General features: G+C 43.4%; 1 protein-coding gene across 6 annotated transcripts in view; it reads right to left on the bottom strand.

The window, feature by feature from the left end:
• Positions 1 to 19,115, bottom strand: part of GLI2 (GLI family zinc finger 2) — a 205,431-nt gene that overhangs the window by 133,746 nt on the left and 52,570 nt on the right. The window contains exon 2 of one of the 6 annotated variants that reach the window (XM_075093064.1): positions 587 to 675. The exons of 4 other annotated variants lie outside the window; for them this stretch is intronic. The gene's annotated coding sequence lies outside the window, so the exon portion shown is untranslated. Of the gene's footprint in view, positions 1 to 586; positions 676 to 19,115 lie in introns of those variants that run through there. One more of the 6 variants, XM_075093062.1, reaches the window with a different exon arrangement.

Below are 19,115 nucleotides of genomic sequence, written 5' to 3' on the forward strand. Positions count from 1 at the left end.
TTGCAAAGCACTGCAGGTTTCCTCAGCTCCTTTGCAGGTGGATGGGTCCTGGAACCATTCCCCTCGCACCCTGCTCTACCTTCCTGAAGTCCTGAGCACAGACAGATGCACTCGCAAAAAAAAAAAAAAAAAACCAAAAACAAAAACAAGAGCCCACTAAAAAAAGGATGAGGAGGAAAACATACTTTTCCTGTGCAGTTTGTGCTGGGTTCAGAATGGGTTTTAGCTGTAGGAGGAGCCCTTCTGCTGGTATAAACTGTACTCTCCACTGGAGTACTTTGTTGATACAGATGAGGCTGGAGAGGCCTCTCTGAGATAACACCAATACCAAGCTCTGACTAACAGATTTTCTTTCAGCAGTCCTCCTGTGAGAGCAAGGTAGGGGGGTGGCACCAAACCACAGCTCCAAAACCATGTTTCTGCCATCACCCACAGGGACCAGTAGGACCCCCTGATGCGAGTGTGTCCCATGGGAGGCGAGGACATGGTCTAGAAAAGTCCAAGTGTTTGTCTTGGCAAACTCCAGCCCATCTCAATGTTTTATCTGTTGAGCTCCAGTTTCCACTAGCTCCCCAAGAGGGCTTACCGTGCCAAAGATTTTCCTGTTCCCTGTTCCGGGCAGTCAGGTTCAACTCATTTTTATAGACTTCATAGGAAGAGCTTTGATTTTGACCCCTGCAAAGAAGTACTTCTGATGAGAGAAACAGAAACAAAGGCAACAACAGGGTTTGTATCACCCGCGTGGTGAGAGGAGCATTCAAATATTATCAACTTAAATCTGGAGGATGGAGATGGTTACACAAGTCGTCTCAGATGAGCCCAGATAAAATCTTTTCATTTCCCTCTGCCAAAGGCCACGTGCTGCTGGCTCACTGACATGGATCAGGATGGCTGATGGAGCTACCCCTTCTACAGCTACCCCTGCTTTGCCTTGAATCAAGTTATCTATTATCAATCCACTCCCAGGTCTCAACAATTTACAACAGGCATTTAAGCCATCTCCCAGCTCTGTTTGCCCTAACCATCACTCTCTCAAGTACAGCACTTAGGACGCTGATGACAGACAAACTGCCCTGGCAGTTGCACAGAGGTGCAAGGTGAGCTACCAGCCATGGTCTGCTCATCAACTGCCCCAAGCCACCCTAACCAGAGCTTTCATCTACCTTAACCATTGGGAAGGGCAGAGAGAGAAAAAGTTTAAGAACGTGGGCAAGTCCCCCACATCATCTCTCCATTTCCGATGCTACAATGTAAGGTTGGCCACTTTCAGGTCAAGAAGCAATTCCTGGAGTTAACATGAGAAAGCATCCATTTCTTTCATTTGGCTTCAATATAGCAGTCCCATTTCATATCCATGGGGCCAATGAGACTTCAAACGAAATGCAGGACTGGATACTGTTATATACCAGTGGAATATTGCAATTTGAAGAAAATCTCACATTTACAGAAAAAAGAACCACATCCCTGGATTTAGAACAATAACTGGAAACAAAAGCCACCGACCGCTCTTCCAGAGAAGTCAGGGGTTTGCCTGATTAGACTCAACCCTGTGCGAAGTACTATGCAGCAGGGGAGTGAACCGAAGTGCTAAACATACAAATAAAATAATTTTGCAATCAAGAAAAAAAAACTTTACAACCTCTATGTGATGATCTTTGAAGGTTTTGTAAGAATGCATTTTTATCTATTTGACAGCATGTGTTTTCAATACAGACTATTTGGGCCTGGACGTTGCTATTTTAGTGCTAACATTTACAAGCTTATTTGCTAAAGGCAATTTTTAAAGACATTTTTTCAGCAGCCAAGTCCAGCTCCCATTGAAGTTAACTGGAAGACTCCCACTGACCTCAATAGGAAACAGCTCAGACGGTCAGGGCCAGATTCAGATCTGCTCAAATGCACTGAAATACCACAAGTTGAGGACATGGCTCTTGGAGCAAAATGGGTAAGCCCAGGAGGAGGACACCGTCATAAGAAATAACAGGAGAATATCTATTAATAAATATATTACAACGTGGTGCCATGTAATTTCTTCCATGGCTGTGCCAGCATAGCAGATTTCCACCCCATGACACAACTCACAAACAGTTTTTGCCACCAAGATGGTTTGTGGGGCTGTGCGCTACTGCTTGTCCTCACTGAACCTCAATGTGAAAACTAATTAAAAGAAAAAATAATGCGGAGAAGGAAGGAGGTTTTCAGTAATCCAGAGTGGTCTTCCTGAAACTACAAGAATTATTCACACTCTTAAAGTCAAACATAGACAAAAGTGCCTGCAGAGTCCCAGCTTTACTCTCTTCCTTCAGATAATTATTTTCTTCTAGTTCATCACAACTAAGAAAACTTTGTTTAATAGCTTCTAATATTGCTACTATGACTATAACTGTACTTGCTTCATTTGACTGGAGAAAGAGCTTAAAAAATTCCTTGCAGACAGCTTTTTTTTTCTCTTTTTCTTGTTATAAAGTCTACACATGCTACAAGGGCACAAGGGATGGAAAAAGTATTTAATTAGTATTTCCAGAAATATCCTCGCCTAACCCATAATGAGGTCATGCCAGATCATAATACTCCTCAAATACAAGAGACAAAGTGATTTCCTTTCATACAACATCCTTTTTTGGGTGCAGCATAGACAGCTTTTCTGTGGTTTCAAAGGAAAAATAAAATCCAGTCAGACTGAGCGAGGGAAGTCCAGAAACGCCTCATACATCTTCCTGTGAGATGAATTCAGCATGCCATACCTCAGTGAAGACATGGGTGAGATTTAATACAATGAGGAAGCTTTCTTTTAAGGAAAATAGAAGGAAAAAAAAAAAACAAACCCAAACCACAGCTCCAATCTCCATGTGCCCAGCTGAACCCCTTTGAACTGCCTACTCAAATAATATTTCTCTTAAATCACGCAGGGTCTGTTTGGGCTACCTATGTCTATTTGCTGTTCCTCCTGCCTGCAGAAGCTGAACCTGTCTCCTGGCTGGACTCTGGAAAACACAGAGCACTGTGGATGCCGCTGGCCTGGTGGCCATGGGGTCCACCAGATCAGCCCTGGTGTTGCCAGGGTTTGGCTTGCACCAAAGAAGTGCTGGCAGCAGATACAAAGGTCCTGAGACCAACCCTCTCATTGCAAGGTCATCCCTCTTCCCTTAGTGCTTCCAGCAGCCAAAGTGCTGCTGGGTTTTGAAGACTCTCAATAAAAAAAAAAAAAAAGGCTGTCCCTCATGTTGTCCCTCCTGGATACAGGGTAGAGAGGAGCAGAGCCTCTGAAACTCATGAAACACTGAGGCCATGTAGTCTGTTCTACTTACGACACACTTGCCAGGCTTTCATTAATTTCTCCCTGCAATAAGCCCAATAGCTTGTATATGGGAAAAATACTAACTTGGGAGAAAAGCTTCCAATCTCATCTTGATGAAGACATCAAGAGCTTGAAAACCCACCATCTCCCATAGTGGCTTACGCCAATAATTATTCAAACCTACTGTTACATTCAGGCAGGGAGAAAAGCTCGGGTGGATGCCCAGGTTTAGTGTGCAGCTGGTCACGGTTCATCAGCTTTTCCCCACTGGAATAAGGGGCTAGAGACTATAAAGCATTTTGTCTTCTTTAATACTCCAGAATTAAAATAAATCAGAAATAGGACATTATCTGTGGTATTTGACCTCTTCTGCAAACACATCCATGTGTTATTTCACTATAGAAATCACTGGGCAAAGCTGATTTACTGACCGGTCTCAGGGAGCCAGTGGTTCTCCACTTCTCTCTCCCATCCCCCAAAGTTTATTGTTGAGTTCTTGGAACATCAAGTACAGTGTGAAGTAATTTAATGGCGGGGGGATTTTTCACCCTCCTTCTCTATCTCAATATGACTAAATTTATTGATTTTGGATTGCTGTAAATTATAATGTAATTATCCTGCTGCACAAGCAGCTTCCCATTCCAGAAATTAAAAAGCAATTCAGGTAAATGATCTTTAGCTATCATGGTGCATCCCTGCAGAACTCATTAAGTTGGGGGATTAGACAGCACACCAAAACTCTTACAAGGTGGGTGACATTGAAAACTATCATGCCTGAAAATACAGAACTTCCTTGGAAAGATAACAGGGGCAAAGCTGCTGGTGTGGCATTTTTTTTTTCTTTCCCAACAACTTTGAAATGCTATCAATTTGTACATCTCCTAGGACTTCTAATGCTTGCTAATTGACCCTCTTTAAAAATAAACACCTTCGAGACAAGAATGCCATTAGGTGGGAAAATTTAAGAAACGGACAACATCACACTGCCATCCATAGAACCTTGTTATTTGATCCCATTGGGTCTCAGGTGGAAAAGCAGCTCCTGCAACTTGGAGTCAGCAAGTACTTTCTAAGGTGGGAGACTGCCAAGAGGCACTGAAGAAAGCTCATAGCAGATTTCTAGCCAGCTAAGGTTAATTTTCCAGCTTTCCCTAAAGAAAGCTCTATCTGGTGGGATCTCTAAAAGTTTAATCACAGATTGACTGTAGTTGCAGAAAATGTTGCCACACCTGCCCTTTGCCTGCACCATTGTTCTCAATCCCTCCGTTTTGCCTGAAGGTTAACTTTTGCTTCCCTAAAGTTTCCAGCTCCCAGTGCAATCAGTTACGGCATTTTCACTTGCTGTCGTGTGCTGTTGAGATGCTGCAAAGCAGCCATCATCAGGCTTCACACCGAAGGCAGCTACAGCAGTTGGCAGATGAAAGGATACGGGTGCACGTAGTTTGCACATCATTAAGTTCGTAAAATGCTTTGAGGATGAAATGTGCTACATAAATATAACAGGTTATTGAATTTCTTGATGCCATTTCCTTCATCTAAGTCTGCAGTGGTCTTCGATGGGTCGTGCTACTGCTTTTAGCTTCCTGGCTTTTTTTTTTCCCCTTTCCCCAGGAGATTTGATGTTCCCCCATCCCCAGCCAATGAGTCTTTCACACCTTCTGGCTGGCCCCACACAGCTGCTGTGCAGACGCGGGGCACAGGGAGTCCCTCCGGCTCTTGGGCCGCGCGTGTGCAGCCTTTCCACTCATTTCCTCTGAAAGCGGCAGCTGCCGGACTTGAAAGACCCCTCTTGCTCCCACTGCTCTTCCTAATACAGGCCTTAATTAATACTAAAGGCAGCTACCATTTCCAAGTAAGACAGTGCAGATCCTCAGGATATTAGCCAAACACCGCAGAGATTTATAAACTTGTCAGCATGGCCAGGGTACTTGGAAAAGAAGCCAAAACCTTCAGTTTAAAAATCTCCTACACCGTCATAAATTTCAACTTTATCTGCAAGTTATTCTCACTGTGGAAGTTCACTAGTTCTGTTATTTCACTTCTAGTAAGTACCATGTCCTAATTTGGACATTTTTGCGGCATTCAGCTGAATTCTGAAGATATATGACATACCCCAGTAGACTTTCCTCCCATTAAAAACAATCTATTAACTCAGAGTCTCATGAAAACCCAAATCATAATATCTGGTCTCTGTGTCTAGCAGAGAGGGCTCAGCAATCCCTCTCTCCCCACCTTGCCAACACACGATGCCACGATTACACAACGCGCCACGGCAGGAGCACGGGACATCACTGCAAATCTCCGTTCTTTTTTGGGATGCACACATACTTTTCAAATTTCCTAAAAGGAGAGATTATTTGGTTTTGGCCAAGCATCTGAAACCACTCGCAGGCCACACACAAGTTACCGAGTAAGCAGACGACATCCTCTTCTCAAACCCTTATGGACACAAACAGATTTTGAAAACATGTACTTCAACCACCTCAGCAAATTGTTTCCCCGGTGTGTTGGTGCCGGGAGCCCAGTGCCTGCCTGCCCTGCCTGCCTGCCCTCCCTCCTCCTGCTCCTCCCTGTTCGCTGCTTACAGCAGCAAGGACATTAGTGCTGGACTGAACCTGCTCCAGTTCTTTTACATAGATTTAGACCGTATAATTTGATTGCGACCACAGGCAGTTTTATTGCCCTGATTTATATGGAGCCTTGCAGGGGTTATTTTTCCTTTTTTTCCTTCCCCTTTTTTTGTAAGCCAGTGAGTTTCATAGAAGTCGTTTCCCCACTCCAGCCTGAGGACAGTCTGTGGGATCTCCAGGGCTTCCCACAGGGGCTGAGGGATACCACCTCCCTTGCCCCTTGCTGTGGTCTTGGAGGGAGATGCATGCACCACAGGAACTGTCTGAAGTGCTCCTTGAGCACAAACCCTCCCCGTGGCTGTCACTGTGTCACAGCACAGCACTTGGCTTATCCTTGCCTGAGAAGATGGTCCAAGGGAAGCCTGGGGCAACTGATGTTGCCGCTTCCCTTACCCACCAGTGTAATACCCCGATAGCAACCTCAGTGTCTCTCCCTCTCTTGTCCACAAACCCTCCAAAAAATCTCCCAGGGAAGTCAGCGAAAGGCTTCTTTGACCAAGACATTGCTTTTACAATCCAAATAGCAGAGGATGAAAATCCAGGCAGCTCTGCCATGGAGCTAAGAGAGATGTGGCTGTCGGGCTACGCATATTGCTACCAACCATCTGCATTCCCAGGGCACACTAAACCTGGGGTTTGCATTAGTATTCTCTGGCAGGCAGCTGGCAGATATTAAATACCAGCCTCCCAGGAGAACTTGTTACCTCCTCATACTTGACTGGGTGAATATATGCGAGAGCTGTGCTTGTATCTGCTACCTGAAGAGGCTAGATGAAGCCTATCTGAAATATGCCAAGACCCCGTATCTATCATTACCATACCAATTTCCTGAACAAAAATTCTGCCTGTCTTTCTTTTAATCTGTCCTTTGTCTCATTAGGTGACCAGAACATGCTGTACTAACTACAAAGACAGGTCAGTATGTGACTCAAAACCTAATTTCTGTTACTTACCTAAAGGACTACTGCCTGGATGAGCATCATGGTTTGGAAAAACAAAGTCCACCAGTACTCCTGCGTTGTCACTGGCATAAGGAGACATAATTTTGCACTGAGCCATGGGCTTAGAGAAAAGGTTCATCAGAAATCCAGTCATCTGAGCTTGGTAACCTCATCTTCACAGCAAATGTGGACTTTTTTCTAGCTTCTCTACCTTTCATCCTTTTCTGCACCCAGCCAGTTAGCCAGCTCCTTCTTATGCTTTCATGAGCATATCTCTTCTGCTCAAATACTTCATGATGTTTCCCTTTGCTACCAAGTTCTCCTCTTGAAGATCCCACAAAAGGATGTCTTTTGGCTCAAACCCTGCTGTTACAGTCTTGCTCCTTACACCTCTGGACAACAGCTGGTCAAAGGCTTTCCAGTCCCTCTACACAACTCAGCCTTTCTTCCACACCTCTGTTCCAGGCTACCTCTGCTGCTCTGTGAATCATCTTATCCAAGCAAAGACTTTTGATCATAATCCACCATAGTTTCCATAAAGGACTCTAAACTTCTCTCTGCCACTCTGAGACTGCTGGCACCTTGTGTCTTACTACATCTAGCAATAATTTTGCAAAAATTTGAAGCAGAAATCACACCCTCCCTAGTTATGGGTTCTCACAGCAGCAACCAAATGCTGCTGACACCACCTTTTGCCTCACTTAGGAGCATAAAAAAGGTCTAGAAAAAGGATTTCAAAATTACCTGCAGAAATGTTACTAGAAAACTCGCAAACAACATGAGTCAGCACCCACTTTGTGTGCACCCAGAGGCAGATTGGGAATGTTGGGCTTGCACATCTGCATCCTTTGTGAGCATCTGGAGAAGCATCATCCCTCCTTTGTGGTGTCTATGACCATGGCACTCAAGGACCAATTCCCTCTTCTGCTCCCATGCCTTAGTTGGCTGACGTAGCCTTGGAGTTTTCACTGTGTCTAAGCACGGCTTGGGCCCCCAGCCCCATACCTCACAAAACACCATGTTAAGTGGACCAAATTCAGGAGGACATTTCTATTCTGCCCTCAGGAATTAACTACTGGAAGGTTTTGAATTTGGAAAAGAATAGGTTTTTAGCTGGGTCACAGAAAGGAAGAATAAACTAAAACCATCTTTACAAGAGATGTTGCAGATACGGGCAGTGAGGACAGGCCCTGTGGGCTGATACTTAGAAAAGCTCATTTCTATCCTCATTGAAGTGCTACAGAGGTTAAAGACCTGCTACAACCTGCCATAAAAGGCAAAACCCACATTAATAGGAAATGTGTTCCCCTCCCCCATTCCAAATGTATTTTTTATGAGTAAACATTTCTGTATTAAGACTTACTGTCTTCAAAGATCCCTTTTATGTCCCAAAGGTAACCATTTAAGTGATCTTATAACAGCTGTTACTTATCTTTACAATGGGCAATGCACATGAACTCAGTGTCTGAGACTTTCATTTTGCTATATATTTTTTAGTAACTACATATAAATCCAGCCTGTTTCACGTGTCAGTGACTATATGGCTACAAGATAGCCCTGGATCTTATTTCATCTACTAAGACATTGTTTCAAGTGGAATTAAATACAGCACAGAAATTTGCAAAACACTTTTTTTGCCTCCCAACCCTTTTAGCTTGCTTACAGAGGTGATGCAGCACACACAGATCTCAGAAAGAGAGATGCAAATGTTTTTCAAACGTTCAGCCATCTCATATTTATTTTAAGAGTCACTGCTCCAGTATCTGAAATACAGGACCCTGCAGTAAAGGCATTTTAAGGACATCTTTGTAACAGCATATGAAGGTTCCTCCAGAGTTTTCCAAAGGGAAAAAATTGCTCCAAACAATAGTACTGCCAGCTCCTCTGCAGCTGATTACAGTATTAGTGTGCACACGCACAGAAGGCTAAAGGGAAGGAAAGTTGAAACTAAGATTTTCTCTGAAACTGTCATCCCACATCAGTGATTTTCTTCTCCTTCCATCACCTGGTCCCCAGAACAACACCTTTCCTACAAGTCTAATTACAAAAGACTGCTAAAACCACTGTCTATTGCTTGGATCAGGGTGAAACCCTGAAGCCCTGTATAGGTTTCTGTAAATTCATCCAGGTCTGTCCAAAACTGTCTCCAGGTACTTGAACTTCAGCAAACCATTTGATGAACTTCACTCGTAGATTATGTATGTAGGAAACCCTCTTAAGCTGGAAAAAATAATTTTCTCGTGTTTCAGTACAAGAGATTTACACAGCTATTAACAACACTATGTTCTCCAAATGCGTTTGCCAGAGCGATCGCCTGAAAAACTTTCTTACTGCAGAGCACAGCATGACCCCCTGGAATACAGTCAACTCTATGTATCCCCAAACAGTCTCTCCAGTATAGATATTGAAAATGCCTTTGCTATAAGAACTTAACCTTATCTTCCCTAACCCTGCAAATCTGTTTTATTGGGCCCCTTTGACAGCAGCAGGTTGACACCTCAGACATATGAACAAGGTCACCCTTGTAACACAGCGCCCAGGGGCAGCAGCACCCTCTTGCAGGCAGTGGGGAGGGGGGAACAGCAACCTCTATGCAGTTTGACCTGTTAAGTGCTTCAGTATGACCGATGCCATAAACATGCTAACCAGATGCTGATGGATGGGCCTCGAGGCCCAAAGAACAATGTAAATTCATTATATAAATGGGGGGTGGGGGATGAGGTGAAGGGAAGTCAAGCAGCTTTCCCAAAATCATGAAGGAAGTTTGGGGCTGGATCAGGAACTGAAACTAATTTTCCCCAGGCTCAATTCTGTGCCCACACTGTAGGAAGCCACCAAAAAAATTGGGTACCTTCATACAAGCAGCCTCTGGGAGTCAGGTCAGCTTCCCACAACACATAATAATTCCTCTCATTAAAATGGGACAGCCAAACCAATGCCTAAAGTCCTCACCTTTAAGTTTCTCTGTTTTTACTTTAAAGTGTGGCTGTAAATACCTCAGAAAGAACACCACCACCTCTACCTGCAAACTGATACGAACAAGATTTAGCTTAACATCAAGCCTTACGAAAGGGGCATTTCCATGCATTCACGCAGGACACTGGTGCTCACAACAGACAGCACTCAGAAGCAGCAGTTGTTTGGTTCCTCCCACAAAGAGCAGCCATAAAACAAGGTGAATCCCAAATAGAAAAACAGAGAAGAGGAAGATAATTTTCTTCCCTGAGAAACAGAGAAAAAAATTCACTTGGGGAAAAGCCCAACACTTCCCAACACTTCGGGCCCGGCGTGAGGAGTGCTGAGCTGTTACCACTCTCTCTAGGTTTGGAGCATCTTGTCAGGTGCAGAAGTATCTCTGTTTTGTTTAAATGATTAAACTATTGTTGAAGCAGTGCACATGGGGCCAGGGGCTTACTGGAAGGTAACTCCTCTATTGGATGGTTTTCAGGAATGCTTAGACACTGGTCTTTTATATCAATACAACTGAAGTCGTCAAAATATCTACTTCAACTGTTTACTTAAGGATGCATCTGTTGCAAGCTGTGATTTTTTTGAAAATCTGTCAGAGTCAGGAGCTGATCCATGTAAAAGAAGAGAACGGCTTTCTGGCCAAAACAGCACCATTCAATCCCTGCAAATGTTGCTGTATTTTAAAAATCAGATATTATTGGCAGTAAATATAAATATTTTGCTTGCAATACTCCTGTTCTTATTTAAAATTTACTTAAAATTGGAAGCATTTTCAGTGGAATACAGTCTTAAAAACATCTGGGATTCCAGGAGAAGGAAAGAGGTATAAAAAAGAAAAGGAGAAAAACACCATGGAGCTCTCTGACAGACTGTAGAAATGGCAGAATTTATTTCAGACAAGTTTATGTGAAATCTTTTTCATTTGTGTTCTTGTGGGATCACACTCAGTGATTTTTTTAAATTTATTTTCGTTTTGGGCTCAGTCAGCCTATGTGTCCAAACTTTTGTTCAGTTCTTTCCACCACGGTTTGCTTGATTTCAGCCCAACACCACTATGGCAGCCGCAGAACAGTCACTGCAGGTCACTTCCAAACACAAGTAAACTCAAAAGTTTAACATAATCCTAAACCAGTTAGCATGAAGAGACTATATCCACTTCATTCCTTCACTGTAAGAGCTAAACTTATGATTTTGGCTGAGGTTAATTCTCTGTCATTACCATTAAGATCAGAGAACTCATCCTGCCAAACATAGAACCCACACAGAATTCATGGGATATTGATTTATTTCAGAATTTAAGGTTTCTGCAAGTTATGTCCCACCTGGTTCTGGAAAAAATTTTAGCTCCCCAATTATGAGCCCACTGTGCTAGGCACTGGACATAGTCACTACCAAAAATGAGTTTCAATTCAGTAAAATCCTATTAGTGCTACTGAACATTTTCATACTCTTATGCGCCCAAAACTAATTATACCGACTGCTGCAACATGGTGTCCTCAAAGGCACTATATGATGCATAGCAACTTGTGTTCAACTGTCCTGAAGGGAAAGAAACAACTACTCCATTTGGCAGATGACATGAGAATTTGTGTCGCTTCACCATGGTTTCATGGCATATCAGTGAGAAAGGAAGGACTTGCTGTTGGATATGGTGACCCAAGGGATCTGGGCTAAGTCCTATACCACCATGGATGTCCCATGTACACTACCTATGAACTCCTGAAGTCACAGAGGTAACCGGTTCTTGACATCTTTCTGAAAGAGCTAATCCCATTATAGCCACTTTGGCCTTGGAAAATCCTCTCCACGGGCTCCCAGAAGCCACCAGCGCAGGTAAAAAAAAAAAAAAAAGTACAGAGGAACAATCTATGTCCTCAGAGGCCACTGCACCTTGCTCATTGCCACATGAAACCATGAAAACAGACCACCTGGTTTCACGGGGGACAGCTTAAGGAGGAGACAAACAATGCCAAGTCCTCCTTTTGCTCTGATGTGCATGGCTGTATTCTGAAGGCCATGCAGAAATTCTTCAGGAAGTGCCAGGAATACAAGCCCCATTTCTTGGTGCTGGTATTGGAGGCACAGCATTTCTAAGAACATTTTTCTCTGCCACTCGTCTGACCCTGGGAGCAGTCCCACTGCTCTGCACAGGCAGCCGTGGAACACACTGCCAAACCCTATCAATTATTTAATGTCAAAAGAAAGACTTAATCTGTGTGATAAAAGAATGGATTTTATCTAAGGCTTGTTCCCCTTAAAGTGATTTACACAACTGGCCTCTCTAGTTGCTTCCCTTAACATAATTATTTACTTTTGCATTAATAGCCTTCCTCCACTTGGGTTATTTTTAGGAGTCTTTTGTAGCCTTTAGAATTTACTAGGTTTTTATCTTGTCTTTTTAGTGGGAATTTTAAATTGTCCATCTCTCTGAACGGGCTGTTAAAACACTAGTTTTGTCAATGCTGGTATAAAGCTGGAGCAGCTCTGGGAAGCTGCTTCCCTGGCTGTGTTCACACTTGGGTGTTGAGTTTGCCTCCAACTTGAGAAGCCACAGGGTGAGATTTCAGTTCAGAGCTGGCAGTCAGGGCTCTCAGACTGCAAATCAGGCTATGGACTGATGAACGTGAATGAAGGGCTTTAAAGCATTAATCTAGTCCCACCTTGGTTCCTTGCTTTAACCCCACTCTACAATTTTGGCCAAGCCAGGAAGACTGGCATTTGTCCACCTAACATTAGCTACCTCAAAACAGGTATGAAGCCCGCAAAGGAACAAAGCAGGCATCTCCACAATGTGATTTACTCTACCCTAATGCAAAGGGATCCCAGAGCACACGTCTAACATTTAGGCAGCCAATCTCAGACAAAACAAGTCCAATTCCTGGTCCCCCATGATTATGGCAGGCTCAAATGCCATGGTTAATGGATGGTGTTGGGAAAATTAATTTACAAAACCTGTGCAAATCCTCAGATGCACAGACAAAAAGCTTCCAAAGAGACTAAAAACTATGGGGGCATGCTGGAAGCACAGAGGAGAGAGTCCAAGAAAGCACCATGATAAATATAATCCATTATCACCACTAGATTTTCTTACTTGACTATAAATGGCCAACCCACAAATAGGTACATTTAGCATCATTTAAAAAGGTTATATTTAGGTAATCTCTGAGAGGCACTTTACTGGAGTCTAAACTGGATCCACAGAAAAGAAAATATATCAGTACTTTCCAGAATAAGCTTTTGGAGCTCACAAAATAATATAAAAGTGGAAGCTATGATTATTACTATTATTAATGATAATAATAACGCACTCACAAAATATAAACTTCTCTCAGGTGGTACTTAGTGGCTGGGATCACCAGGGCCAGAACCAGCCTGTGAAGAATACCTTTTTTTAATTTTAAACTCATAAAAGCTTTTCAAGTTTGTGTGTGATCCTGCCATGTAGTTAGGTATAAGGTTAAATTGCTCTGTCTTCAAAGTACCTCCACATCTGTAATGGGCTGAAATTGTAGGACTTTTACTATGACAATTTGGGGGAGCTGTATACAATCAGCAAAGGCTGGCTGATATTATAAAGTTGCTGCATCACCAAATGCTTTGGTGATATGGACTCTAGCATCATCCATAAGGGCTACGCAATGTGAACAAAAAAGTCTATAAACATTAATGGTTATCCTCTCTGAGGCTGCACCTTTGCCCACAGGGCTGACTACCACACAGAGAAATCCAGTATAGGGGCTCGGGAAGGCGGTTTCTCCCAAGAGGGGAAAAAAACCCAAGTGGCCAAGAAGCAGGACTCCAATCACTTGATTAGGCAAAGGAAAGGGTTACCCTCCAAAGATGCATTGATGACTATTTTAGAGACAAGCCTAGAGAGACTCAGTGTTGCAAGCCATGGACAGAGGAAAGAGAGCAGGCAGATGAAAAGACATGCTTTTTGTGGTACAGTTTGTAGCAGTTTTAGCTACTACAATTCTGTCCCGTGTAGGTGAAGAAATAAACCCTCTGCTCCCAGAGTGTCCTCCACCATGCCCGCACATCAAATACTGTTCATTAAACATAAAAATGGTGCAGCATGGCTTTAACTTCATCCATCTCTACAGGGATTCCTCTGAACTATCCCAAAGAGCAGGCTTCAGGTGACTAGCATGATTCAAATCCGGCAGCTAGTCGTGGGCCTTGATATCCTGTGACTGAGGAACTGCCTCTGCATGGCACTGGTCTGAGTGTCTGAGACCTCTGACTTCCCAAAGGGACATGAGTGTGTACCCAAGAGAGACCGATGGGTAACCTGACCAGCCAGTGGGGCTATGGTGGTAAAGAAACCCACTTTAAGACCCAACAGATTTACTTTTATATAAGACTGATGAAAATGTTCAGGGAAGAAGTACAATTCTTAATTGCTATGACTCTTACAGCAGTGTTGCACTGAAGCCCTACCCAAGGTGGGGGCCAGTGAGCTATATGTAGTAGACACACAGTGGCTGTCAGGAGAATTTAGCAGTCTAAATACTGGGATTTTCCCATCATTCTGTTTTAACCACTTGCCCCCTTCCCTCCCACAGCCAACCAAGACTTTTGTGTTAAGTGCATGTCTCAAAGTTTTAAGTTGTATACAGCAAAGCAATACAGGGCAGGGAAGCTAAGAATGTGCTTGTGCTGGTCATATTCCTTTTCCTGGAAAATGTGAACAACTGAATGAAAAACGTTCTTTGGAGAAGATCCCTGCCCCTCCAGGGTGGACAGAGGAGATGACTTCATAGGGGCTGTTCTCCTTCTAATTTGTCTGAGTCTTAGGCGACACAAACTATATATTTTTTCAATGCGCTGAGGTCTACTGGGATGCTGGCATTTCCTCCTCCTCATTTACATGGTCTTCCCATAATCCAGCACTGAGACAAGCTGAACTGCACAAGGACTCCCTGCCAACGCCACTCGGGGCTTGCTTACAGAAGACCTCTGGCGAGCGATGGGAGGTGCTCCCTGCCCTTCTCCAATGCCTATGAAAGGGCTGAGTGTGCTACTTCTGCAGCACTGAGCATTCCTGCCAGCCCATAAATCAAGGGACCAAACTCCATCCCAATCTCTGATCCACTGCAGAAAAGCCCCACGCTCTGCCCTTACAGCACACGCAGGGCAAAGGGCTGTATTTCATCAGCTGAAGCTTTAATATCAGAAGAGAGTTGTTACCTCCTGGAAAAAAAGGTGCAGCCAGAGTCTTACTGGTTCTGCAGCTTGGTTGCCCCATGTTTACACCAAATGACTTGTTGAACTTCATTATATACAAAGTATTTCCATAGATCAGAGGCAGGGAGACCTGTGCAGCTAACATAAAATAAATTACCACCCCGTGATAAATAGTTCTATTAGCAATCCAGATTGTTAAACTCAGATACAACAGGATGAAGGGAGCACTGCCCCATTCATTCTCCCTGCGGCAGATACTGAGTTGTAAATAGGTTATTTTGTGTGTAAATAACACATTAAAACTCAGCATTAGCCGTGTCTTTTGATAGAGAGGAAATTGTTCCAAATAAATAATCTCGGACAGGAATGTAAAATAAGCCAGATTTAATAGTGCATGCCTGCTGCAGCCGTGTTAAACATGACTAAAATGATAAACCCCAGAATATACTAATAGTAAACTATGCTCTGACATCAAAGTAATGAGGCTGTATTTTTACCCAGCTTTAGAAATGCTAAAATTAGTCTTGACAGAGCCAGACATCAGAAAAATGTTTCAAACATAAACACCATCAATTTGGGATCTTGGTGTTTGTGTCATGCTGAGGATGGGGTGGAGAGGGAAAGGTGCATTCTGGGCCTTGTTAAAGTCAAGCAGTTAGCATTTAGGAGAATTTGTATTTAATTTTTATTACAAGATGAGAAACCCATCTTCCTAAATATCTCTGCCTTTGAAAGAGTGCCTTATTTAAATTTCTCCTCCAGCCATGTGCCTGGGCTTCCTCGTGCGTGCTGACACAGAGGATGCCGCAGTGCTAGCCTGGAGGACCCAACCCTGTCTCGCTCAAATGGTGCTCTGCTCCAAAGCCTCTTACTCTACGCAGCAATATGCACTTTCTTTCAGCAAAATGGCTTTCTAAACATGAAGTGTTACGAGTTGCCCTTCCAGAAGCAGAGGCACCGAAAGTGAGAGGCTTTCCTGCAGATCTGTCTATAGCTCCTGCATACTGTCATTAAAACCAGCTTCCATCTGTCACACACACACATGCGCACCTATTGAAACAGAAGAGAAGAGCTTTGACTCCTTGGCTGGCATGATTTATGGAAAAAAAGAAAATTAGGAAAGACTTCCCTGATGTCATTTCTGCAAGACCAATTTCTGAACATCTGATCAATGAGTTACTATAAAAAAAATGCCACAGAAGATCTCTAAAATGGCAGCTTCAGTAGACTAAAAATATGAGATGGCTATTGTTAGTATGAAAGGACCCTTCTCCACTCACAACATCAACAATACTGATCTCTTTTCCTACAGCTATAACATAATTTGTTCAAGGCTGCAAACATTCGGGACCAATATCCAAAGCAAGGGAACTAGAAATGGGGACTGGACATGTTATTACCTTATAATAATATAGTCTGAATAATAATATAATAAAATAGCTATTCTTCAATTATTTAACTAATATTCAGTTTATTGCTTCAATTACCTTAATTATAAATAAAACCTTATGAATCTATTCATTTCTACAAGGGAAAAAGAGAACCTTATGATCTGAGAAACATGCTATGTTGGCACTCCATCTGTGTGACTCAGTAGAATAAAGGAGAAGAAATGTGTTGCAAATTATGTTTGTTTGGCTCTGGAGAGCAGCTTGGGGATCTGCAGCACTAGCTGAGCCTTGCTGCCACTTTCTCACATGCTAGTACAAAGACTAAAACCTCTAAAATAAATAAAATCAAGAGTTTGTTTTGGATGAGAATAAAGACTTGTTTGTATGGCCCCAAAGCAGGGTGGGGAGCTCGGAGGCCCTCCCTTTAAAGCTGTTCCCCTCCTCAGGCTGAACAATGTAATTAATCTCCATGCCTCTTTTTCTTTCTTCTTTAAGAACATGAGCATAAATATGTATATTTCTGGCCTGTTATGAGAAATTACACTAGGTTAGTGAAGCAAATACATTATATTAACATGAATACCATGTAAGTACAGTCTCATCGCTACCCAGCCTTTTTGTTATTATCTGCTAAAGCACACCTTGCAATTAATTGATGTTATAAGATGACTTTGTATTAATTTTTCTACTTATAAGCACAGGCACCACGCTGCTCCCTTTCAGAAGCATGTATTACGTCTAGCCAAAATTCAAAGGAAAGCCCTCTAATCCACAAGAGCATGTGCATCACCTGCAGAGTCCCGGGGCTGGCATCTGATTGCATGCTACTTTGCTGCTAGCCATTTTAGGTCATTTATGAGCACTTCTCTTCACAGCATGACATAGATTTCGCTCTTTATATCTCATTACACAATGCTTTCATCATGATTCTCCTGACATCTTCAAACAATCCTCCATTTACTTCTCCACTTCCTCTTAATAAAAGGAGAAATATTGAGCCCATAAATCATTCCTTCCAAAAGGTGAGAGCACACTGCTTACGGGACATATAATACTGGATGCTTAAAAAACAATAAAGCCTCTGGGGGTGTCAAATGGGCTGACGGACACGCCACCTGAGGGGCATCCTCATTTCCATTGCCTGTCTGGGAAAGTAGTGACTGCTTCCTCAGTAGAGGCACACCCAAGGTAAGTGCCTAGTGGGAAGAAAGTGTTTATTCACAACAACGTGTCTGTGGGTTTTGAATTTTAGCACATGCGTGGACTTTGTTGGCACCGATCAGCCCTTTGGATCTGCCAGTCACTGAGATGATGCCTCAAGTGGGCCGCCTCATCGTTCCTAAAGCCTGTGCTTCTTCAACAGGGATCAAAATCTGCTAGGGGTGGCAAACTTCTGCATGTTGCTTTCTCTGTTTTCCCCCTATTTCTGCTGCCTTGTGAGCCTTCTTTTCTGCCACTTTGCATACTGCTCACAAGGAAGATGGCTCAAACCCATTCACCAGCATGAAATCGTGTTTCTCTCCAAACAATTCTGTGTAAATATTTTCTAATTCTTTTTTAAGAAAAATGTTCCTTTGGCTGACAAAGACTGACAAAATTTATCAAACGCATTAACTAATCTGATAGATTATAATCTGGCAGCTGCTGCCTTACCCTGTATATTTGAATCTTCCCTGGTCAATGTGGAAATGAAAACTGGGTAGCAAATGTGTTGAAAAGGAAGGATAAATGGAGCAGATTTAAGCAGTTTGGGCTGGGAACTATCTTCAAAACTCAGCCAACAGAAAACACAAACTCTCCAGCCACACTGTGTAAGAAACAGAGGAGCCCGCAGAGGAGTCATGCTGCTCTCCTGGGGTGATGAGAAACCACCCTGTAGTGAAGGAAGGGGAGGGGAAGGGTTCATTTTGAGGTAGACTCTGGCTAGTAATAAGGTATATTTTAAAGAGGAAAAAAAAAGCTGACTGCAAAGTTTACACAGCTGGGCTGTCTCTTGTCACATCCAAGCTGGTGCAGCCCCTTCTAAGTTTGTCTCCTTATGCCCTGTCCAGAAAGGACACCCAGTTCCAGTCCCCAGCAAGGGCAGTGCGATGCCTCCCTGGCAGGCACAGCCTTGCCCACAGCTAGAGCCACCATGAATGGCCCTGGCACCAATTTGGAGATCCAGCAGCACATGTGTACCAGCAAGGGATCTGTTTTCCAGGGCTGTATTTTGCCTGCAATAGTGGGCGGGAGGAGGCAGGAGCAATGTTCCTGCACGTTCCCACACACACTAGTGTTACACCTACCAAAGATGACCCCATGCACCTGTGGGTGTCCACAGGAACTTCCCAATTGACTTCAACACCGGGAGGATCCAAATCTTGCCAGAAACACTGACAGAAAAAGAAGTCAGGACCTGAGCTATTTCTGACATTAACAGTAATGGTGCAAATGGGGGGTTTCTTTGTGAAACTTCTTGCATCAGGGCTGGACAATCCCAAATTCCTCCCTAACCATGAAATCCCAGCAGCAATGGCTGAAGACGTTACAGTCTGCTTAGCTCATTAGCAGATCACAGCTGGCACACGACACCCCTCCACCACCATGATAACAGGGTGCTCCCCCAGCTCCAGCCAGCCTCGCCAGCCACCCTTTAACTCCTCCATGAAGGAGCTGCAGGCAGTGTGCTGCCTACACCACACAGCACCAGCTGGCC

This window comes from Phalacrocorax aristotelis, chromosome 5, assembly GCF_949628215.1.
Source record: "Phalacrocorax aristotelis chromosome 5, bGulAri2.1, whole genome shotgun sequence".
Taxonomy (NCBI): domain Eukaryota; kingdom Metazoa; phylum Chordata; class Aves; order Suliformes; family Phalacrocoracidae; genus Phalacrocorax; species Phalacrocorax aristotelis.